This window comes from Phytophthora infestans, genomic scaffold, assembly GCF_000142945.1.
Source record: "Phytophthora infestans T30-4 supercont1.14 genomic scaffold, whole genome shotgun sequence".
Lineage (NCBI taxonomy): Eukaryota > Oomycota > Peronosporomycetes > Peronosporales > Peronosporaceae > Phytophthora > Phytophthora infestans.
This window is the reverse complement of record NW_003303745.1, coordinates 2,086,541-2,111,206: the sequence shown is the minus strand read 5'-3', so window position 1 is coordinate 2,111,206 and position 24,666 is coordinate 2,086,541.

Below are 24,666 nucleotides of genomic sequence, written 5' to 3'. Positions count from 1 at the left end.
AAGTCGGTCGCGTTGATTCATGTTGGCGTCGAGAGGGGTGAGTGCATCGGACGGCGCCTCGAGTTTCTGAAGTTGGCGAAGGGCATCGGTGGCGGACTTGTCGAGCTCCAGAAGTAATAGATCGATGTCACCTGCTACGATTCCTGTAAGACCAAATCATCGTCAATGGTCAGGACATGTCAAGCTCAGCGAGGAAAGCACAAGGGAGCGCATGACGAAACTTCGGAGGCCAGCACCAGAGTGTCGGCATCCAGTGCTGGAAGGGTGACTTGCTGACGGATTATTTTGCTCGCGCGAGCATCAGATGCCCGACCCGGTCGTGTTGCAAGCAACCTTTTTCACAGTGCTTGGCCGGCTGAAGAACCCCAATGAGCCAGGTCCGACAGTAGGCGATGAAGCTTGTGCAACTGGGAAGTGTTGGCTGCTTTTTCGATCTTGAAAGACCCGCGCTCGCGCGCGATCTGTTTTCGAAGCATTGCATTTTCGTCTTTGAAAGGGTAGATGAACTTTTACAGTCTCACCGTGAGTTCAATGTTGGCGTTGATCTTCGCTTGCGCCTCTACTAACTTCCGGAGGGTCGCAGTGTCACATACCTGCGCTCCCTTGAGCTCCAATTTTAACGTGTCGAGCTCAGCGGTGCCCTGATGAGCGAACAACTCGAAATTAGTCTCTCCCCAGTGAATAACTTGTTTTCCAAGGACTGACGAGCGAACTCAATCTTGTCATCCGAAAATCTTCCGAGTCCAGCCGTGACGAATGAACAGTCCCACCGAATGATTGCACGGATAGGATATCATGTTGTACGGATGAATGTGAATCGTCGTCAGCCAACAGTAGCACCACGGCTCAGCAGCATCCAGAGCGGTGACAGAAGCATTTCAACTTTCGCCTGTATGTACTCAAAGTAGCCGCTTCTGAGACATTATCGGGACGGACGGTTCGTATACAAGCTCGGGGGGAAGGGCGTCCTGCTCGTCCACCTGCCATTCACCCTGGAGTTTGCGCTTGTAGCAGATCCAGATTACGTTGGTTCATTGCTTGCTACGCCTGAAGTCGACATCCCATGCTTCGAGGATTGCCTTGGCCACCTCTGAGCTGAGCGATGTATTTCAAAGCATCGCCCGGATCAAGGTTTGCACCGCACGCTGAGATACCCCGTTGTGGCCCTCTTACAAAACGATAGCCAGCACGAGCGTCCTCGTAAGTCCGCGAAAGCTCTGCCAAGGGAGAAAATACCGTAGGACCATTGGGGTACGGCAGGAGATGAATGTGTCGACAGATACTATTGCGATATCGAAGAGACGAAGTTGGTTCGGCAACTGTCGAAGATACGCAAAAAAAGAAGTGAGGAGGCTCGCTGAAGCTGCCGAGCGTGATGATGTCCTCGACGTTGCAAGGGGCGACAGCGCCCCCCCCCCCGATTGAAGTAGGTACGCGGGCGCTGGTGATTATCATCCAGCATCTCTGGGCCGCCCTTGTAAAATCTAAGATCGATGATTAGCGTCAACGACGCCGAAAGTTTTACCGACGGCCGCACGACCGGCTGAATACCGTAGTCGCCACTGGGAAGGCGGACGACGGATCTGTCTGGCGAGGATCGAATTCAGGCGAGAGCGCAGCCACAATAGCTATTCCAGGACTGGACCGCGTTTGGCCCGCCGACGACGCTTCGCTGTCATCGCGAGGATGTTCCGCAGGCGCCGCGGGAGCAGGTACAGACGACGCTACACCTGAAGGGGAAAGAAGCGAAGCCACCGGGGTAAAGAGCGTGAAATAGGTGGCGGTGTATCGACGACGAATATGAAGACCCCCCCCTCATACGCATCGACAAATGGAGCCGACAGGGACGCCGGTTCTTCTTCACCCGATGATATCTCAGTAACCTCGGAATAGCTCCCAAGAACATCGCTGTCAGACGCCAATTCTTGGTCAGCCACCAACGCCGACTTGAACATCGACCGGTACGACGATTGCCGACGCGGAGTGGGCTGACCGCCGGACCCAGAACTAGAACCAAATGGCGAGTCTGTTGCTTACTTCGCTGTGCTGTCACAGGTGCCCGAAACGACGCCTGAGCCTTAAGTGACGGCAACTTGTCGCCGAACATTGCCGAAGGTTACCGACGTGACCCCGATCGACCATTCACACCCGCCGTACCGCTATAGCCCTGCGCAAGATTAGGGGGAGGAAGCAAAGTGTCGTCAGAAGTATGATGCAACGCAGCGGACGGAGTTATGAGGCCTGGAATCACCGGCGACAAACGGGGAATCGAGTTTGGAGTGGTCTGAGCTGCAAGTGACGGGGGAAGGCTTCTGACGTCATACGACGTGTCGAAAGCCGTCGAAGGTTTAGCCGGGTAAGTACACTTCGTTCACGGCTCGAGCGCTGCCGACTCGATCAATGAATCGCTGGTCATCATAGGGGGTCCGTCGAGCCATCGCCAGCACCGGCATCAGCTCTTTGGTCACTGTGGCGAGCTGTGACAAAGACACATCCAACCTTTCGCACGATACGTCTCCGGCGATCTCGTCAACGATATCGCGCAGCGTGTCCTCGCTTATGCCGGGGATGGCCGTCCGGGGAGTGAAGTCGTGGCCGACGATGCCTGGTGAGTCGTCGGTGAAGGAGCAGGCAACCCAGCGGCATCGCCAGTAGCATCGGAAGCGGAACGCAAGGGAGCCGAGACACCATCTAGACTAGGTGGGTCGCTGCCAGAACGCTGCGAGCTGAGGGGGTGAGCAGGGAAACGAGCGAGGAGTGAATCGATGACAGCAAATGTACCGGCGACGACAAATACCCGGTGAGGTTGAGAGCTCGGGCAGTAGTGCGGTGTACAAAGCCGCTCATGGGGTCAAGTCGCGAAACTCCAAGACGCTCACTAAGCTCCGTTGTTTGAGACTTGCCGTGGGCAGTTGTGATATTGACAATTGTCTGGCGACAAGTGTTGATTCACGAACCATCGCCAAAGTGTTTCAAGGAGTGCTAGTGGCGTTTTCGGTCTATGGGCTAGGCCTGTTATGTTGGCCTCCAACACACAACTTAACCAAACGCTGAGGGATCAGTTAAGTTGGTTTCCAACTCAACCGAACTCACGATAAAACCCTCTTCAAACAGATAACAATGTTAATGTTCGCTCACATGCTCGTCGAGTCTCCATGCCATCAAAAGCTTCACTGCTGGCGAGTCGCCGCCGCGTACAACCGTGTCAAAGGGGGCGCTCTCGGACATAATACAATCCAAATCTCGCTGCGCTTCGCGGATTCAGCGTTGCCGCCACTGCTCGTTCAAGCTCGCATGAACACTGATGTTGAAACTTACCAGGATACAGAACACTATCTTGTACGGAGTGACGACCGTTGGAGCGATGGCAATCGTCATCTTCTTCAGCTGCTACCAGCTGAAGTTCAGCGCAGCCTTGATGCACTTCACTGCGCAGAATCCAGGTCCGTCTTCTCTATTGATATGAGAATTACCAGCACCACGATCAAGAACAACACTCCACCGCCTCGAAACGTGGCGAGCATCACTGAAAACTGTAGAGGTGAATGGAGGAAGTTCAATTCGTGTCACAGACCTATAGAATTGCTCGAGATGAAATAGTGCTGGTTTGGGGTGCTTTCCGAAGGGTTGATGTGAGCTGTGTGGTAGTTTGAGTGGTCGATCTGTCTGAGGAGCCTCCTATCAGGGAGAATTGATCAAGTTACTGTGCGGCACGATTACAATTTGTGTTTCACAAGTATCAACATAAGCTGGAGGTCAGCTAACCCGCGTAAATCGGTAGGTTGTAAAATGCAGGTGTTCCAATGGTTTAAATAAGTATTCGGAGCTACCTTCAGACGAATTTGACTTACTTCCTTTGGGGATACTCGTATCTTTTTCCGCTGGTTTCCACCCGGGGTATACAAAATTGTCGTGAATGAAGCGAAGATCGCGCACCAACGATGGATCGAGAGAGCTGCGCTTGGCTGTTACCGTATTTCCGGCTGAAGAAAAAAAACGCTAGCCATTTTCGGGCAAGTGGAGTCAAGTTAGGAATTTCGGAACCACGTTTTCTCCACCACTCCAAACAATCGACATCAAATGTAACATCCTCCACCTCGTCCAAATAGCGGTACAGTTCGGCTGTACAATGTGTTCGAATACGTCTCTCTCGAGCCGAATTTGTCGACATAATCGCGCTGTACTCGCTTTCCAAACACACCTTCCATGGCAATGGTGCGTTGCTTCTTAGAAAAGGCTGAAGTTTCTTCACATGGGATACGCTCGTCTTGATCACTCATTTGCTGCGCTAGCTGTAAATGACCCAGCATTGCCAAGTCGATGGTGGCGTCAATCAGACCATTTGTAGCTTTGACCGCTTCTTCCAGGCTAAGACCCTCCATGTTGGTCAGTCTCGGGTCCAGATAAGAAATCCGTAGGATCTCCGCAGAATTTTTTCCGAAGCGCTTTCGAAAGAGCCCGAAAAAGCTAGCCGTACGTTTATCATGAGATCAAGCACAGCGTTCTTGTACGAAGCGTTCCGAGCGCGCGAAGCCTCCTCATCGAGCCAATCGCCTCGTTCAAGTGTCCTTTGAATCTGCCGAAGACACGGATATGCTAGAGCAAGTATAGGATAGCCTTGGTCACCAAGAAGCTCTGACGTTGCTGCGATGGGATCCAATATATTGCTAGCAAACACTTGATTGCGAACCAGACTTTGCCACCAGGCTCGAAGAGACTTGGTGCCCGATCAAATTCCTTTTTCCCCACGGTAGAACGAAGGTAGCGAAAAAGAACCTTTCAATGGTTTCTTCAGCTCCACCATTCGAGCCAACATGTTCCTTGCGCTGCTCCACAGGGTAGGACAGTCGGTCACTACCCTTAAAGGCTGTCGTTATAGTGGGAACGGCTCATCAACTGCATACTGCTCTCGTTGAATCTTGTCGAGCCGATTTGTCGCCTTTTGAGAGGCGTGAAAGTACACTGCAAGACTCTAAAAGCGCTGGACGAGATCACGCACTTCATCAAGTGTAAATAATTGCTCCAGATGTTGCCACTCGCTTAGAAATTCGGCCAGCTCACCAATTGCTCGTTCTTGTTCCCACGGTTCCGCTTCATTCTCCCCCCGTACTGTACTGGCATCGGTGGGCGCCAACGTAGAACCAATTGCCACCGTAGTTGGCTCGCGTAGTGGCGATACTACCGTAGTTCCCGAACAGACTGCAGCCTCGCCACCCTTCGCCTTTCGCCGAGCTTTACGATTGATGCGTGCACCCGCGACGACAAGATGAAGCGAATGAGCTATGCAAGACATATGCGGAACGCCGAACTACTCGCACGCGAGAACCGGTTTGGAAGCTCCGTCGCGGATAAGGTTTATACAGTAATTTGGGTCTAGGCTCCATTGCTTGAAAAATTGGGTCAGACTCTCTGCAATGGCCTCACCACTGTGACGACCAGGAAAATGAGCAACTTCTAAAGTCCAGTTGCAAGGACGAAACTTTAAATTCAAGTAATGAAGCGTTAGAGCAGCATAACTCTGCATAGTTAGACTTGTCCAGATATCTGTAGTCACGGCATAGTATTGACAGTTCTCCTTCATCATTGCCTTGAGCTCTGTCTGGCGCTCTATGGCAATGTCGACGATATCCATTCGAACACGTGTCCTCCCGGGGATTTTCAACGAGATTCCTCCAAGTTTTTCAGTAACGAAATGAATAAAGAATTCAAATCCATCGTCCTCCACTTCAACCAGCGGCCGCATGCTCGTAGCAAGCCAAAGAACTAAGTATTGATTAGCTCGACTTTGCTGCTCTGGTGTCACTGGAACAACCTCCCGCTTCTCACCAGGAGCCCCTTTGATGAGACCCATCGCTAATGTCATCTTCGCTCGTTTCACTATAGTAATGCGGTTTTCACACGTTTTAAGATACTTTTGATGATACTTCTGTAGATGCTCTTTCACACGGCTTTTGCCAATACGGAAATCAACAAGCGAGCTGCATATTGTGCAGTACGCCGCCTCAGCGTGCGCGCTGACCAGTTCCGCCTTGTCCAGCCCTTCAAAGTCACTATGCGCCACGAGTCGGACGAACTTGTACCAGTGAGGATTGTGAGCGCCCTTAATTTCGAACAGGATAGGTGGTCTCGGGCACTGATCGGGAGGAGGCTCAGCGTGGTCGTCGTTATCTAGAGCATGGTCATTGGGGTTGGAGTGCTGAGCTAGACCTTCGGCGACTTGTTGAGAACCTTCCTCTTGAACAACCGGCCTCGGAAGAGTAGAAGTAGTAGGTGGTGGAGACATCATGAAGCGGAGCATGACCCGAGGCCTAGACGTCGCTACAATGCTGTTTCTTTTTTCTTTTTGTTGCTTGAGCTCTTGCTGATGAAAAAAAGACGGCGATTCACATCGGTAGGTGACGATGGTTTGTCGGATGTCGCCATGGTGTCTAACACATCGGGGCCCAAGTTTCAGGGCGATGGCCGAGCTCACTTTGCCAAGTGAGCTGACGCTCACACTCGCTGGCTCAGTGGCCGTCGGCCGCCGACCAAGCGAAGGTGAAGAGGTCCATAAGCACATGGACCTCGTCGACGTAGACTATATTAAATGTGTAACTGACGGATTTGTTTAGAAGAATGTAAGGATACTTGCCCCAAAAAACTGGATCAAATCCACCGAACGGTCTTAGACCTTGCACCGACAACTATATGGAATAAAGTAAAGGAAAAATATGGACAAGTTGAGCATGAGTTGGCAGAAACTCAACTTTAACTCAAATAGTTCGCGTTGGAGTGACTTGTACGGGCCTCGGAGGCTTAACGTTGACAGGCCTACTATGGGCGTCGACCGTGACGGTTCAAGCGACGATGCAGCGTCATGGTGGTGTGGGCCACCCCAGGCCGAAGCATCAACTGGTCGAAGCAATTCGAATGGGATCGGTGAGGTCCGGACTGATTATACCAAATTTTGTAGATAGAAGAAACGGATACAAAGGCCTACAAGAGAGTATGGGCCAAGTGCCCCTAACAGCAACAGAGCAGAATTTTCCTCGAACCACACAAGTGCTAAGCGTCGACGTAAGTACCTTAACCTTAGTGATCCGGCAGGGTATGCCTACCAGCGAACAGCAACCTTCTGAAGCTAGCGCTCGTTTCCGGTCAGGCCAAGAGATTGGTTGAGGATTTGTGTTTTCGTTTGTTCGTTATTTGATAGCAGCTCGGGTATTGGATTCCCGATATAAGAAGTCTCCGTATTGATCATTTACCGTAAAAAAACTTACAGCCTGGGTTATTCTCCGGCACACCCGAAACGAGTCAGGGAGACTACTACAACTTCCGCTGTTGGTGCCAGGGGGTATTGGAGGGAGAGAGAGGATAGACGTACAGGCAAAGTTCGTGCTTGTTACTTTTGTGTGTTAAGCCTACTAGCGTAGACCATAAGATATGGGAGTGCCGGCTCAAGATGGTGAGGCGGACTTGGTTCCTTCAGGTACGCCCCAACGTTTGCCACCTCTCGTGAACGGTGAATTATTGTGTGCGAAGACTTGCAACATATTTTGTGAATCCTTATCGCACGTATGTCAATGACCCGCCTATCGGCTGACCTACAGCAATTCCTGTGTGCGGTAAACTGGATACAGCAGAATATAACTCGCTGACCCAGCGTCTGCCCGCCACACTTGAGCAAGCGATGCTATTAGCTGGAACAAGAAGAATACGGGATTGTCGAAGGGCCTGCTTACTGATGCTGGTTGGGGTTGGGGACGAGACGGCCCTTGTGGCGGTGCGAGCCGCACGGCTGAAACTGGCTCGGTCGCTAACCCAAAGCAGCCAGACAAGGTGTGCCTTTACACGGATGCAAACCCAATTTGCTAACAAGCCGTAGTCCCGCAACGCCGCCATGAGGAACTACGGCTGTCGGCTTGGTCCTAAAGGGTTGCGTAGTGGTTTTGTGGAGCTGGTGGCCTGCGTGGCCGCGAATAGTGACCAGGTCTACACAAGCCTACTTGGCTGGTTTAAGCGCCATGGGGCTGTGCACCAGTGAGCTCTTTTCAAGAACCAACTCATCGACCTACTACGAGTGGCACTTGGTACCCACCATCATTTCACCACTGCGTACACGCCTTGGTCGAGCGGAACCGTGAAGGTGTTTGACCGCGAGGTGCGAAAGTGCGTCAAGGCCCTGCTCAGGAAAGATGATGCGTGAGAATGAATGGCCCAGCGTACTTCCGATCCAGCTTCCGATTTGGCGGTGTTTCCCTATTGATGAACTTCACGGCACTGCGGTTCACATTTTAGCTGCGCCCATTTCCAGGCCGAAAATCAGATCCATCAGCACCTGGCGTCCGTCCGGACCGCTCTTAATGGTATGCATATTAAGCTGACGAATGCAAGTAAAAATCGCCAGCGTGTGCGCGTGAGCGGCATGCCAAGAAGAAGGGAGGCGTGCTTCCCAAGTTTAGTGAAGGAGACTTCGTGCTCGCTGGCATAGCGATAGGTAGCTGCGGTAAGCAGCTGGCGCTTGTGTGACGTGACCCAAAGCGCATCATCAAAGAGATCCAAAATTACACTATTGAAGCTCAAAACCTCGTGGAGCCGCTTTGTGTTGGAGATACGCCACGCTTTCCGGCTCCAAGTTTACCGCGACGCGAAGCTCAGCCGTACCAAGAGGTGATTGAACCTTCATTCATGACCAAGGGGTATGGTGTTGAGACCCTTCGAGCGTGTCGTATCTACCCTGACACACAGCGGAGGCAAGTGCACGTGAAGTGGTATAGATTAGATGAACTGGAAGGGTCGTGGGAGAAAGTTGAAACCATTCGGGAGGACGTGCCGGTCCTTCTACAAGCATTTTGTGACGACGACGGCAGTGATTACACCCGCCTCGGGCTACACGCGCACTCGCTGCCCGTCGCCGCCGCCGCCGCCGGACCTGATTCCGTTCTACCGATCTCGGGGTGGTCAAAATTTTAAAATACGAGGCCTCCAACAGACTCAGCGACCAGCTTTTAAGGCGTTCGTGCTAATCAGCGAATTCGGCACCAATCTGCAGCTCAAAGGCATCGCTACCACATTTTTCGCATCAAAGTATCGCCGCATGCTACTCAAATCGAGTAGCTCGATATGCAGTCCAAGTTTTGCTACCAAATCTACTCGGGCGATGTGGCTGAAAGACATGGTCAACGCGGTGTTGATATTGCTGTTTGATGTCGTAGCCCCGAGACAAAGGTATAAGAATACATCGATGAGCGTTGAAAATCAACACCTGCCGTCTGAATACCTCAGCGCTCATGGAATTTTCGACCAAGCTGACTGATCTGTCTACACAGATGCGACCTGCTGCTAGGTCGAAGGCTAAATTCAAAATGCTTACAATTTTTTAGCGCCCTAATGAGGTCTCCAGGTCCCCCGTTGGGAGGCCTCTTTCTCGGTGCCCCGGGTGTCGGCAAGTGGATACACAGTACTTTACTGCCCCTTCCGTCGGGTGGGGCGTACCGTACTACACTTCAAGTTGGTACACGACTGCTGCTGCACATCGGTGGCGATCTGTCTGCGGATACACTTGGTCGTATCGCCGCAGATCCCTCTGTAAGAGTCGAGTAACCCAGTGTAGTTACAGATTCTTACGATCTCCTCAGTATTCATCCTTGGTGAGCAATTGTTTTCCGACGGTACAGTGTATCCGTTTTCAGACTTACGGTGTATGTACCTGCACATGCCTACTGTAATGGGCCTACGTTAAGCTCCCTACTTTGGCTTACACGTTAACGCACGATTATGAGGAAGCGTAAGCTGCATTTCACTTAGATTAACTATTCTCTCGTTCGGAAGTATAGATTTACTTATTTTGATTTGCAGATGAAATGTGCACACCCGTTTTATAGCCTAGATTAAGCACTGTCGGCGCATTAAACCACGCGTAAAAATGAGATTGGAAGAGGCACGCATCGAATATGTTTTTTCTGTGATCGAATTACCATTTCAAAACGGCAAAATCGGTCGATTTACAGGATAGCAATAAGGATTTGGCGGTTGATCGATCCCGAGCGGTCGATTTGACTGCCGTAGCTCGATTTATCAGTCAGTCTTGCTAGATCGATTTGTACTTTTTATATACCTCATTTTAATAAAACGACCTTTGTTAAATATAAATCGAGCACCAGGCTAAGTGAAAAGGACAAAAGCATCGAAATGCTCAATAAATAGGAAAGCAAAGCCGATTTCCGAAAAAAATGAAAACGGTTTTTTTGTTTGTTTGGGTTTCATCCTAATCTAATATTCTAAAAAAAAGGTATTCATCAACGAATGGTCGACAGAATCCTACTATTATAACTTGTTGAAGATACTGTCTTTCAGCCAATGAATACATGTAGCAGACCAACAGTCTGCTAGATGTAACAGTTGGTGTATCTCACACCAACGTGGAAAAACGCTTTCGTGACCATGTGGTTATGTGTAGCCACTTGCGTGTAGCCCCGTTACTCCACCCACCCCCGATAAGCTAAGGCCCTTAAGTCGTAACACATCATTCAGAGTATTGACGAGACCGTAAAACCGTTTGAGAACCCCGAGCTCATTTCGCAATGGTCTCGTTAGGGAAGATGTCCGCGCAAGAGACCGCTCCGACAGACTCTGCTACGTCTGTGCCTGCACCTGCAGGCACACTCACTTCAGAGTCCGCGCAAGCGAACACGCCCGGGACAGAAAGCATCCTTTCTGTCACTCAATACCTGCATAAGAAGAAGTGCGTACAAGCTACGTCTGACAGGTCGTCAGTCGTCATGGAGGGCTTGCCAGCTATGTCTACTGACGGAGACATAGCCATTGAAGACGTCCCCATGGAAGCCGAGGGCTGCTTGGCTTCAGCGGTCGACACTAAGTCGACCGAACCAGCGCATATCCCCCTGTTGAGTCGAGGCGGGGCCGTGACGATGGTCCGGACGCTCCAGGATCAAAGCGTCCGCATAATAAAGAAGCGGCGCAGCCACCTGTGTCGGTGTCGCCTTCTTCTCAGCGTACTGCACCTGCAGTACGCGCCCCTTGGATGCCAACTGCATCTGAAATCGCTGACAGGCTCGGCGCGACATCACAGCCGAACCCGATAGGACTGTACGTGTGCAGCGCCATCAATGATGACGCTGAGGCCGTCAACATGAACATTAATCCGTTAACGAATCAGAAGCGTGGCTACTACATCGGGCTCTTCCATGAGCTCCGACGAAGAAAACTTCGTGCAAAAGCAAAGTGTCTGACTGGAAGGCACTTTGTCAATCCTGGAACGCATTAAGTGTGAACTTCAGCAACAATGCGAAAGGCTACCGCGAGCGTATTGTCGCAACACGCCAGCGCTTCGAGGTCTTCTCGAGGTGTCATCTCATCGATCGCCTCCATAATGACGCTATGGAGAAGGGAATTCCCTGCGCAGTTCCACCTGAAGCATCGTGTTCGCACTGCCGCTTCGGAACAGTGCGCCTTTATTAAAGTGAACATCTCGGGTACACTTCTGTGCGTGTACCCGCTTCACTGCAAGACCTCGTGCTCAACTTGAGCACCGTGATGCACCCCGTGCGGGTGGCACTCGTAGCGCTAGTTCAGGCATTATGCCTGCACTCAATTCTGGGCCTCGTACACCTCACCATTTCCGGGACGTCCCGTGGCTCCCTTGTATCTCGATGGGGAGTAAATCTTCACCAACGAATACGAAGACGAGTCTGATCTCGGCTCGTCTTCGGGGCTTCATAGTCCACTACCAGCTAAACAATCCAACGTGTCGAGCCGTGCGCGTCACGCAGCAGCGGGGGCGGGGGTGGAAAAATACCCTCTGTATGGTTCACCTATGGTTGACCATGGCTCTCGCGCTCTGCACGATTGTGTTGTCGCTCTGGAACGATCCCAGAGCGCGGAGCTCGCTGCCCTGCAACCGGAGCTGCGACTACAGAAAGCGCAGGTCGCCGCAGCTGCTCAGACCGCTTCTAACATCCAAGTTGCACTTGGATCGGTGCTGAGACGCCTGCGCGACCGCGTCGTCGCGCTCGAGAAGCTAGCTCACGTCGCTTCGTCACCCTCGAGCCATCAAGCCTTGGTGGCTCATGGTGCTCATAAGGCTTTAACCGCCCGACGTAAAATATCGAATGGAGTCACACGCTGGACGGTATATCCAACGTTTACGCGTAGCCATGCCGTTCAAGCACTGTAAACGGACCGACGTAGCGCGCAGCAAGCTTGCTAGCACCGAAGTCAGAAACGGCATGTCGCCGCAGGTGATGTGTAGCTAACAGAACTAATGAACCCTTTTTTAATTAATTTGTGTTACCTCTGCCGACATTGTTTGCTATTGTGTCCTGGACAAACCCTATTACGGCTTGTCGGCGCTGGACAATGTCCGGTGATTGCGTGCTGACTGACTTGTTCAGCACGGCTTCCTTCTCCGCATCAGGCCCAGTCTGCGCACTGTCTGTGCCCCGCACAGACGTGTCTGTTTCCGCATCAGGCCCGGCCTGGCCGCTGCCTGTACCCGGTACGGACGTCTTCTTGTTCGCGGTGCCTGTGTCCCGCACAGACACGGTGTTCCCTGTCTTCACCTCGTTCCCGAAACGAGACGCTTGTCTTCACGTCGCCTCCGCTGATACCACATCGGTATTAGTGCTCTTCTGCGGTTGTTTCGATGCAACCTCCCTCTCCACACACACACACACACACACACATACATTTAAGGGGGAACACACCGTTGCGAGCAAGCTGGGTAGGCGTGGATGCCGCTTGGCATTCACGTAAAACGGTGTTTGCCCTGTCGAGACATACACCGAGTTGCTGATGGCAAACGCTGCCATCGGCAAACAGTCGCTCCACTGTGGTAACAAGTGTGCGTAGATCTTCAGTACGTCACCGAGCACGCGATTCACGCGCTCGGTCTGACTGTCCGTCTTTGGGTGATCCGCAGTCGACATCAGCTGTGTTCCAAGAAGTGTAAACACTTCTTGCCAGCACCGCGCTGTAAAGCGTGGATCACGGTCCGACAAAATGTCGAGCGGTATTCCATAGTGGCAGAACACCTTGTCAACAAACCGTCGTGCAGTCGGCACGGACGTGACTTCAGCCGGTACAGCAGCAAGATGGACCATCTTGCTGAATCCTTAAACAAAGACCACAACGCCAGTCCTCCGCTGGTTGTCCCGAAAACAAAGTCCATAGAAATGGACTGTCGTCACTACGAAGGTGTCGGTAGTGATTGTAGGGGAGCCTGCGAATAACCAGCAGGCTTCACGCGTTGTCACACCGTGCAAGCACGTACGTACTTGCGCACCCACTTGTACTGGTGGTTCCAGAAGAAGCCCCTCGTGAGAAGAGTGTATGTCTTCTCATGGCCCGGATTCCCTGTCGTATGATACACATACTTGATTCGCATACTCAGATCATAATCATTCGGCACGACGATGCGGATCGCATCGTCGTCCATTGCGCTGTGAAGCAGCAATCCTTCGTGCACACCGATATCATTGTGCGCGAGCTCGCAGATGTGACGACAACTTCCGACGTGACTCGTCGGAGGGTGCTAAGACATAGTCTAGCAGTTGTTTCGCGTCTGCGTCACTCGCATACGCATTCTTCACGTCGTCGATCAATGTCGACGACGGAACACATACTCGTTCGACGCATCAGGATCTGATAGAACCCGTCGCGCAGATCAAGAGCACTATAGATGGTGCGCTTGGCCATCGAATCGATGATATCATCTTTTCGTGGTATCGGCGTCTGCGCCGGTATCGCCGCATCGCTCGGCTTGTTGTAAGCATGAACGGTGCGCACGGGGACTTTGATTCCCACACTTGACCTGCCTTTTGACGAATTTCAAAGAAGTCGATTACCTTTACTTAATCTCGCGGCAATGGCCACTGCCGTGCCACACAGTACTTCGTACCCGGCACGAGGTCGATATCATGATGTATACTGTTGTTATGCGCAAGTTCCGCAGGAATCTCTATAGCAAATCCTCGGGCTCCAGCAGAACATCTTAGAAGAGACTCGACTTCAACGAGTCCCAGCTCTGCTCGTCGAAGCGGTACTTGTTCGTATTCGTGCTGAGAGTGCCTTACTCTCCGCGGCACTCGCAGCGTGGACTTGCCTCACCTCCTCCGCTTCGCTTTTCATCCTTTCGATATCCGAAAAGATGCATAACTGTTCGATGCGTCCATCGTGCAGGTCCTTCGTGAAGCGCACCCAGCCCATGACTGAAAGCGACGTCAACTCTGACGCACTCGTCGGAGGATTCTCTAATTCCATTGACCGGCACTGGAGACCAGTACGGGTCCGCGTCAGAGACGTTTATCGTCTCGTCGCACGACGTCTTCTCTAATATCTCCCAGCAGATATCGCTCGTATCGTCTCAGTCCCGGACCGAGACTTGCGCCGCTTTCGTCGCTTGCGCCATCTTGTTCTTGTGAAGCCCGTCTTCACATAGTTCTCGTCCAGGTCCGGTCTTGGACGTATTTCCGTTGTAGCCGTCGGCGGATCCTTCTGCGGACGCGAATGATTAAGCCCAGCTTGATTACATCTCTCTTCGTCGTCCAGCCCGGCTGCACGCGAGCACGCAAGCGTTTTCAGTGTTAGACGTTTGCAACCGGCATCAGCTCCTAGAGCTGACGCGCTGTCATCACCTCGACGCCTTTCGGCGGAGTGCCCTCTCGATGTTGATATCAAGTTTGTGTCGACTCCCGAAGTCGATACATCCTTTTCACATCGCCACCTTTTGGTGGAGCCCTTTGATATTTCGAACCAATCACGACCGTTTCGACTCCCGGAGCTGACACGCCCGACATCACAGCTATTGTTTGTAGCTAGATTCCCTTGCAAATATGATGTGTCACATTCACTGTCTGTGACTTGAATTTCTTCCAAACTTGATCTATCAACATTCCGAGTTGATACGGGCATTGAAGAAGGAACGTGTCTCAAATCTGATTTCCGATTTGAGACAGCCTCAACGACTGCCTTAGCCATTAGGACTTGTGATTGGGCACCGGAGGCTGCATCGTAAGGTGCTGTCTTGACGGTTAGATCGGCTGCACTTTGCGGTGCATGCGCGACACTGACAGGACCATCGCTCTCCGTCGCGTTGCGTCCGAAGTGTACAAGTGTACACTTATCCCAGTCGATCACTGGGTCATGCCGTGCAAGCATCGGCATGCACAATACCAAGTCAACCGTTCAGGTCCAGGACGATAAGATCCTCCACAAACACCCCGTGTTTGTACGAGAATCCGTTCTTACGATGGCACACGTTGCCAACCGCACCTCCAAAACACTTCGAGGTGTTTTAATTTTCTAGAATATCAGCTTCGGGAGCCTGTCCAGTCGAACAATATTGTAAGATGCACCTGAGTCGACCAACGCGCGAAGATAGCCTTCTCTCTTCGACGTCACTTTCAGGACGACAACATTTGGCTTGTCATCTTGCTTCTTGTAGCGAGAATCCCTCTCACTGGGGGCTGTGGTCCTCGGTGTCGCGTGTCCGTTGTAGATACGCGCGACTGCAATGCCAGTTGGGCGCCCGCGCCTACTGGTTCTGCACGTTTTTTTATTGTACGGGGCGATGCCTGGCATCGCCACGTTGGCCCCTGGTCGAGTGCACAAGCGCTCTGCACTCACGCTCAAAGTGTCCGATGTACCCACAACGGTAACACCGCACTTGTCCCCCAATACGCTGTTGGCGTCCAACAGCAGAAGCATTCGAGAGGTCCAAAGGCTCTGGAGCTCCCGCTCTCAGCATCGGACGTGCCATCCTCGGCACGTTCGCGTGCAGCTTAGTCTGCTTCAGGTTAAACTCCTCTTGCATCGCAAAAATAATCGCAGCCTCGAGAGTACTTGGGTACGCTAAGAAGAGATAGGTCTTAACCGACCCATTCTTCAAGCCCTTCATGAACGTAACAACTTTTGTCGCCTCGTCGATCGGATTGGTCACGATGTTCGAGACCAAGTACCGCGCACGTTGGGCGTAAGCATGAACGTCATGCTTACCTTGCTGCAGGTCGAGAAACTCTGCTCTCGGCCGGAACACATTCTGAGGGGGCTCAAACGCTTTTCTAAGCTCCTCCTTGAATTTCGTATATGTGCTAAAGCACGTATGATCTGTGGGCCGGCGGACATATGCCAGCTTCTCGCTCGTCCACTAAGACATGACGTGGCGAACGCAACATATCACTGATGAGCCATTATGGCAGTGTCGACCTCGACAAGCCATTGGAGAAGCGGCTCGCCCTCTTTTCCCACATAATTGCTCACGTGCAATTTCAACGTCTGCACGCGCGGTGTCGTCCCGGAGACACTTTCGTAGCAGCAGCAGCATCGCGCTGCTCGCGCACGACGAATCGCAGATCAGCACTGTGTTTATCTGTCGACAACAGCGTACGTAGCGTTGTCGCTACGGCTGCCTCTCCAATGACTGTTGACAGTCTTTGGAGAGCCTCCCACTCTGGATCCGCCAGATGGGGTCAGTCTGCACGCACAATGTGCGTGTCAGAAGCACGTAGGTTACGCATGGGCGGATTTCGGATCCTGGATTGGTTCTCCGCCCCGTGTTCGTATTCCATACGAACTCGCTTAATGAAAGGTATTTATCAACGAATGGCTAAAAGAATCCTACTTTTCTAATTAATTGTGTTGATCAATTTATAACCAATGAATGCCCTTAATGCATGCATGCATACTAACTGTCTGCCAAATGTAACTATTGGTGTATCTCACACCAACGTGGAAAACCTCTTTCGTAACCAAGTGGCTATGTGGCCACTTGCATATACCCCGTTACACCAACAGTACTGCATCCCATTTACGCGAGGTGGGTCATATTATATCTATGATTATTACTCTGGTTTCATCCATTTTGGCAAACAAATATATCGGATCCGATTGGCAGAACTCTACAAAATATCAAGTAGGGTAAGATAACGTAGTTATATCCGGTCGGATATACTCGGAATTGTGAAGGATGCTCCAGAACTGCCGCCTTTTGGCGACGTAAGTGATCTGCCAAAAGCATTTGCTCGGAGAACTTCTATCAGCGACTAGGCGTAATCTAGCTACCAAAAGCGATCATATCATCGCTTTACCTGGCGATCGCGTAGCAATGTGCGACATATTTTCTCCTGAACAACGTTTAAGCTAAATTCGCCCGTAGCCGTGCAAGTAGGTTGACTGGGAATGATATTTCACTGATTTTTAATTTTCGAAATCGGATCAGATATAGCTAAATCGGACCAAGATACCCTAGGCTCTGTCCTAATTTGACTGTCGAGATAACACAGTAAATCGGGCGGTAAAACTTATGAAAACGACAATATCTTTTAGCTACAGATAACCCTCGCTGAATTGATATCTCCAATAGTAATTCCCTTCAAATGAAGTGGTTGCGACGGTTTCCCGATGGCTACCTTATTAACTTAAGATATAATGACCTATATCATCTCAATAGTGAATAGTAATACTGAAATGACGGATATTGTTATTCAGAAGTACTTAACTATTGATGTGGCCAAGGCCGATCGAAGAATGATAACAGTGGCATCGCTGCGTCCTCCTTGACAAATCCGCGATAAGGCGCGGAACAGCTTTGGATATGAAGCGTATTTTGCCTTTTCTATTATGTTTGCTATACTGCAATAAATAAAAGATTGCATATTTTTTCTAAGTTTTTGCTGACAAAATTTTAAACATACTGTACAGTATGTATTGTAATACTAAAAGATGTGCGTATTTTATGCTTTTCTTACAACGTTAAAAAAACAAGAGAGTGAGTAGTGCATCCAACTCAGCGTCGTAAATCGCGACCAGGTTTTCCCCTACCCCAGAAGAGGCCCAATTGACAAGAATTTCCGATATTTATCAGGTATGTATACGTGTATACCATTGTCAATACCATTCATTCCAAACGTGGGGGGGGGCGTCGGCCACTTCCAGCACAGTATACACCGATTCGAGCGACTCCGCACCGCAAACAACAGAGGCACCACCCCTTCAGCGCACTCAACTTGATTCTTGGGAAGACCTGGAGAGCTACCTTCAACAGTATTTGAAGGAGACGTATCAGGTACACATGACGGTATTTGTTATCGCTGCTAGCCAGGATTTGCATTACAAGTAGCATAACTACTGATGGATTGTTTGTTTATTGTGTCTAAATAGTGTTTTAGAGTCCGGACGAGCAACAAAGTCGAGGTCCGGAACAGAACCAATCTGAGCAAACCCCGGTTCGAAGCAACTAATTATTCCGTCAGGAATGGATTTACTTCGGCAAGATATTTGTATGTACCCATGCTGGTAAGTACATTGCACGAGGACAGAGGAAGAGGAAGCGACAGCAGTCGAGGTCTATTGAATGCGATGTGCAGGTGCGATATGTGTAGTTTCTCCGAGTTGAGGTTGAGCTGGGTACCATTGTATCAGCTGGATGTACATGTAATTTGGGTGGTAGATTGTCAAATGACATGCATATGCTATGTACGTAGATTAATGCTTGCGTGCAAGTTGTCGATGCTACGGTACCTACATTTACGCTGCGGATTACGTCGACGCGCTTGAAGCATAACCATCCTCTTCACAAGCACACATTTGAGCTGTATCCACATAACCGAACAGCTCTGGAGCCAGAGGTGGTTGGGACTGTGAGATTCGCCCAAGCTGCCGCTTGACAATTTACGATCCTGGACTAGGTGTACAGACAGACAGTTACAATTGTGGGGTGCATGTGCTCCTGGTGTTTGAGCTATTTTGCGGTGCTGAGCAACTTGGGTATCTGGACAAAAAGACATTACTGCTTCTGTGATACCGCTACATAGGCATGCTTATCGAAGCGTTGTACAACAACTTGTAGGTGCTCAGCGTTCAATACACCACTACTTTGTTTTGCTTAAAGTGATGTTGTTGTTGTTGTTTTTGTATTGGTTGGAAGGGATGACATGAAAATCTAACGCTCTAACTTCGCCCCCCAAGTCGTTCAACTTCGGACTTTGACATGGCGCGCAAATTCTTAAGTGTGTCTTTCCGGCTATACACGCTCGATGTATACAATTTCGCACTGGCTTCTTGAGTTGAGCGGGTAGTTGGGAGCAGTATGGGGGTTTGTTGGGCACCAGTTGGGCTCGTATTAGGCGAGCTGCGTACAGTTGGTTGCAGCAGCCTCGTCAAATATTTTTCGGTTGGGTGCAGCAAAGAGTGCCAAAAAGCAAAGATCTATCCTTCGATCGTCCTACCACGTTGGGTGGATGTGTCGATGGCCCTGTGGTATACATGCTGTATACCAATCAAACGTTTGCTTAAGAGTAGTATTTTAATCTTATCGACGCAAAGGTAGTTATTTTCCGGGTCGTATACGGATCGGCTCGTGAAATGGGTCGGTGGGCTGTCTTTGCCGGTGGTCGTCAATATAGTTCGTTACTAGTGTTTCAGACTCGGCTCGGCTCGTAAGGCCACCTGGGCTTTTGAATCGTCGCATGTAGTTCTAAAAAAGGTTAAACGTACATTTTAAGATCCAGCGGCTTCGAATATGTGCGCGGTGCAATTGACTTGTTTTCATTTTTAGCTACATTGGCATCACATCCTATGACCTAAATATTAGATTTTGTTTACGCTGCTTTATTATGCTACGTTTTTCTTTGAAGTTCATCTTCACATTACACAGTTCTCCTTACCGGCAACATGGCGAGGCGGGGCACTGGTGGAGACACGTCAAGACCACCGAGGTCTCCCAAATAGGCAACGAAAAAGCGAGAGCCGACAACAAAAATCAACCACAACGGTTTCGACTACACGCGTGCGTGGTGCTCAAGCCACAAGATTGTTTTTCGATGCAATGGCTACCGTAGCACAGACTGCAAAGCCCGTCTGACCATCCGTGCTATTGTACAGCGCCCGCCAAATCATTAAGACCCCGATTTGGCGGGGCACTTTTGACAATATCTCGGCTTGTAGCCCGAGCTAGGAGCTGCTTCTTTGATATATTCTCTCTATTAGGCTTAGTAAGATGCCACTTCTGTTAACAACTTAGATTTCAATGTGTCTGGCAGCGCTGGTATACAAATTCAGGGTTTTAACACCAGCGTCAAATTATTAAGACCGCTTCTTTTTATGATAGACTAGCACTTTTATGAACATACCATACAAACTTCTATATTAAAAGTTAGTATTTAGTCAGTCCACCTTTCTTCTTAATGACCGCTAGACAGTGGTGAGGCATGGACTCTACCTGCTTTAAGAGGTACTCCAGCTGAATCGAGTCCCATGCAGCCATGATTGCTGACTCCAGATCAGCAACGTTTTGGTACTGGCGGCCATGTGCGTACACTTTGGCCGCCATCGCCGACCACACGTTCTTGATGGGGCTGCAATCTGGCGAGCGAGCGAACCATACCATGGTGTTGATTTGCATCTCCTGCAGATATTGCTTCGCTTCATGCGAGGCATGAAGCGAAGCATCGTCTTGCTGGAATACGAAATCAACACCATAGTTCGAGTGAGCGAAAGGAAGTAAAAATTCAGATAACGTGTAAGTATAGTCACCTGAATTCTGACGACTTTGCAAAATAGTCAGCTTACTCTTACCTGCTGCGCTAAAAGCGCCCCGCACCATGACGCTGCCTCCTCCATTTTGGCGACACAAATAAGACCGTGGAGGCTGGCGGATGTCCCGCGTCTTTTCATCTGAAAAATAGTATTAATTCAAGTTTCTTAAGAAAGAAGGAGAAAGATGCTAGAATACGAAATAACTGCAAAAAGCTATGACAAGCTTACCAGGCTTCAGTATGTACTCCTTCGCCAATTTCATGCGTGCTGCCTTGTGCGCTGCCGTGAGGGGCAGTGTCCGATCCATCTTGGTGTAGACCAGATGGTCCACACACTGCAGAACCCACTGGATTGTCCTCACGGACACCTTAATTCCGAGCTTGTCCTTGATCGCGGCGGCAAAGAACGTGCCTGTCGCCGCGGTACGCACTAGCTGCCGAAGCTCTCGTTCCATCAGCGCTGGTTGCCGCCCAGCCCTTCGATGCGCACCGCTATATTCTTGCCCCCCCCCCATGCTCTTCCTTGACTGCGTTCCGGACGGACGTGCGAGACCGGCCTATCTTTTTCGCGATCTCTCGTAGCGAAACTCCTCCACCAGAGAGTCCGACGATGAACCAATGCTCTTGCTGGGTGAGGGCCTTGCTGTAGCCCATTCGAAAATAAAAGGCTCGTAGTCTCAGTAACCTTCAGGTAACAGCTCGTTTCCGCCAACCATCTACTTGTTTTATCCATCACTCTTTTAATATAGAAGTTTGCATGGTCTGCTCATAAAAGTGTTTTTTCTATCATAAAAAATGCAGCCTTAATAATTGGCGCTGGTGCCAAAACCCTGGATTTGTATATCAGTGCTGCCAGACACATTGAAATCTTAGTTGTTAACTCAAGTGGCATCTTACTAAGCCTCATAGAGAACATATCAAAGTAGCAGCTCCTAACTCAGGCTAGAAGCCAAGATATCGTCAAAAGTGTCCCGCCAAATCTGGGGTCTTAATGATTTATTGGGCGCTGTAAAAGGATTCGAATTGGTGAACTCGCACACCTGTGTGCAGCCAGTCTTATCCACCACTGAGTTCGTCGACTGCACAACGGCGATGAAGAATCTCGTTGGTAATCTTTCCATTCTTGACCTGACAAGACCTGTACACGATGCTTGGAAGCAAGTTAGCGCTGCGTTCTACCCGGACGATGGTGTAGTTTAAAGGGGGACCAAAGAACAAATTACAAGCCGTGTATATCGCGTTCGTCAAAGACACTACAGAGCTTATCTTCTTCGACGAATCGAAGTTCCTCCTCTCTCGATGGTCGAGGGCAAGGATTTGAGCTTCTTACAGTTTGATTTGACGAGTCCGAAGACTGATCCTACAACGAATCTAGACCGAATACTTGGTTAGACAAACCCGGAACTTCGTCAGCTGCCGATGTACAGTGGAGTGTCACTGTTTTTTATGGAACTTACAGATGCGTTCCATCCGGGTTCAAGCAGTGCATGATCAGGCAAGCGAGCTATTCGTACCCCACTACTTCGTACGGTGCCGTTTGCAGTCCAAGGACACGTATTTAGACGTTCGTGAGCTCGTTTACGGAGACACATCGGAGAAGTTAGCATCATGCGACGTCGTGTGCGACTTCGAGTCGTTAATCAACGAGATGGAGAAACAATTCCCGAACGCCAAAGTAATCGGCTGCCTGTTTCATTTTAAGCAGGCAATTCGTCGACGAATGAAGTCAAGATACCACATTCCAGAAGTAGAGATCTGCATTGCAATGGAAAAGGGTGTACTCGATGTGCTCACCGTACCCGAAACTAGTGCCCTGCCAAGGTACTCGATGGGTGAAACGCATAATTCGAGCTCCGTGCGCTATTGTCCGTGTTCGGTACCCTCACTGTAAATGGAAACTCTTTTGGGGCTATCTCCGCAAGCCTGGGATGGAGCGCTACGACATTGAAGCGTGGAATATCCACCGGTTCGACAATGGTCTTGTGGCAAGGACAAAAAATCTGCTGAAACGGTTCCACCGTGAGTTGAACCGGTCATTTCCAAGAACATTGAACGTTCGGCTGGGTCATCAGGCCAATCTCTCAAGATTTCGTCTCAAACCTTGGAAACGTTACCCAGGGGCGGCGAAAAGGATTAAATAGCCGAAACGAAAACAAGAGAAGAGAGATAGCGACGCAGGCGGAGAATGAATCAAGCCACCTGATCCAATAAACGTCGACGTGGAAGACACTGCTTGTGACTCTGAGAGCTCGGAGGATATTATAGAGAGCGATGTTTCTTCTGTCGATGGAGTTGCTAGTGACCTCGAGATTGACGTAGAGGGAGTACGGGTGGATTGTTTGTTTGAGCCAGGTGAGTACTGCGATGATGATGAAGACGGGTTGTCCACGATCGTGACGTGATCATCGGACGTGATACCAGAGGTTAGTTTAGCGCAATCGCATGACTAGCTCTGTGGTAGGGGCTACAACTAGTAAGCGTTTTGGACGCTACGAACCAGGGACTCACTGATGATGCAAACATTGATAATATATTTCTGTTGTGATCAAAAGCAGGTTTTTCATGGCAAATTGAATGCTCCTTTGTTTCGAAAAATCACATGCTCCCTTTTCTTCAGAAAAACTGTCAAGGAAAAAACTGTATCTAAATCGACACTGAGAAACACCGAATAGGTGATAGTTTTCATTGATAAAAATGTTACCTTAACCCTTTCGCGAGGAACACATATAAGCTCATTTTTTTCTGTATAATACAGGTCAAGTCAATAAGAGCTAAAAGGGCGCAAAATTCGCCCTTTTAGGCATTGGTAAAGACAGGGATGGTGTGCAAATCAAGCTTGATGCAGTTTGATGTGATGCCCCCTTTAAGGTAGCATTCTGATTGGCTAATAAGTGAACACTCAGACAACTCGAGGTCGATTAGACCACTTTCTATTATGATTGGTCAAAGCAATTCGGTACAGCGTACCACCGCTGAAATAAAACGGCGAAACTTACGAAGATATTCGCGTCACTGACCGTTTTCTGGATGATGACTTGTCGAAGGATGATGCCCACGCTGCTGCAGCTTCCGAAGTTCGCGCATTATGTATTATTGTGGTGTTGACCGACGAGACCATGCCGCTGGTTTCCCGCGATAACATGTAAGCCGCTATACGTTTGTGGATACTTTTGGAGATGCTGTTTCAAGCGTCACCTTTAGTTTTGAAGCTAGAGGTGTTCAAGGTTCCGATTTGAGCGTGTAGAACACTAGGTTGCATATGTGTCCATTCCAGTATGGCCGGCGATGGTGTAACCACAACGCAGTGCAGTGATGCATAAATCTTATGCTTTGTATTTGAATGTGGCATTTTGTATACTAGAATTGCCGCGCAAACTTTGCGCCCAAATTATGGAGGCTACTCCAAAAATTTATTGTTTCTCTGTTTGAATGTATATAAAAACAAGTCGTGATGGAATATATGTATTTATGTACTCTCCACGAATAGGCGACATGTATCAGCCGTCCATCGGTCCCCGCCCTCATTTGTAAATCAAGCAAAAAATGTCGGAAGTGCCGCGTGGCCAGAAGCGCAGGCATGAAAGCACGAATATGGCAAGGAAGCGGCGACGCGTGCGTATCGGTAGCGAGGAGGCACCTGATGAGACAGCGATCAGCCTCGGGGGCGTTGCTGTGTTCAACAGCAAGTGGCGAGCGTTGGCAAAGGTCGGGTGGACGTCCAAGCAGCCTTCTACCAAGTCTTTGGACACACGCTACAAATACATTCGTTCTGGAAGGCGGCACGACGGCGAAAAGGGGGCTGACTACCTACTTGGGGAAATGGCCGTCCTAAGGTACATTGTGAAGCCGCGCCTCCTCGAAGTCGGTGCTGAAGAAGCTATTGAAGGCAGAGGCTCAACTGAGGGGTGCTGAAGACGCCGTGTACTAATTATGTTTTGTTTTGCGTTTGATATAGGCACCAGCGTTGCCAACGTCGATGAAGGCGGGTGCGGCGATCTTGAAGCAGGTGCAGCTCCCGGTGAGGCGGTAGCGGTCGGCCGTGCCGCCACTAAGGGTGCTGGTGTTCCGACAGCCGGCGCCGGTGCCCCGCGTGGAGCGAGAGGAGGGCGTGGAGGCTGGTGAGGGCGTGGCACCT